Below are 646 nucleotides of genomic sequence, written 5' to 3'. Positions count from 1 at the left end.
CCCGAGGGTGCTCGCACCTCGGCTTGGACCCAAAGCAAATATTGCCACCTTCTCTTCTCTAACCCAGCGCCCAGGTGACTCAGCTCCGTCCAACACGTCGGGGGACGCATTCTCCTCCCAGCGCCCTGGTCCCAGCTCTGAAATGTTGCTGCCTCTGAATAGTTTCTGCGGGAAGGAGGTCTCATGAAAATGTCAAGGCGTTTTGGTTTTGATTTTTGGTAATAAAATACCAAGAGTTGGCACAAAGGCACAAACGTGCCCAGTTGGTCTCCCTGCCGGTCCCAGACCTGACATTTTAGGGCTGGGTAATTTCCAGGGGCACAGGCCGGGGCTGGGGGGTGGTGGCCTAGGGACCCCTGTTTGAAAACGCGAGACGAAGGAGGGCAAAGCCTGTGGAGCAGGGTGGCCAGCGGCGTGTGGCCGGCGCTGGTGAGAGGGTGAGCGGGCCTGGCTTTCCCGTCCCGAGCTGTGGTCGCGATTTGGGCCGCACCACCTCCTCGAACCCCCTCCCCTCTCACTCCGCAGGAGGGGTGGCGTCTGTCTGAGAGCCTGGGGGTGACAAGCCTCTCCAAAGGCCGGGGTTCTCGAGGATCCAGGCCCCGCCAGGCTCGATCCAGCGCCTCTTAGCCGGAGTGGGAGCGGCGCT

The sequence above is a fragment of the Myotis brandtii genome, unplaced genomic scaffold (assembly GCF_000412655.1).
Source record: "Myotis brandtii unplaced genomic scaffold, ASM41265v1 scaffold190, whole genome shotgun sequence".
In the NCBI taxonomy this organism is placed as follows: Eukaryota; Metazoa; Chordata; class Mammalia; order Chiroptera; family Vespertilionidae; genus Myotis; species Myotis brandtii.
The sequence above is the reverse complement of the archived record's forward strand: the minus strand, read 5'-3'. Positions refer to the sequence as shown.